The following is a 235-nucleotide window of genomic DNA, read 5'->3' on the forward strand; positions in this document are numbered from 1 at the left end:
ATACACCTTGAAAAACAAATACATTTTATTGGTGAATGAATCCAAATTATGCACATTTATCAAAATAGAACTTATTTCTTTAAAAAATTAATTTATGTCACATTATGCATGTTATCTAAATTTTTAATTAACTTTTCTGTTTGTACAGAATGTAATAAAATAACATTAGAAAGTAATTATATATAAGTATATTAAACATCACTAAGAAAAGCACACTTTATCACTTTACCAGTCT

Source organism: Tachypleus tridentatus, chromosome 1 (genome assembly GCF_004210375.1).
Source record: "Tachypleus tridentatus isolate NWPU-2018 chromosome 1, ASM421037v1, whole genome shotgun sequence".
Classification (NCBI taxonomy): Eukaryota; Metazoa; Arthropoda; class Merostomata; order Xiphosura; family Limulidae; genus Tachypleus; species Tachypleus tridentatus.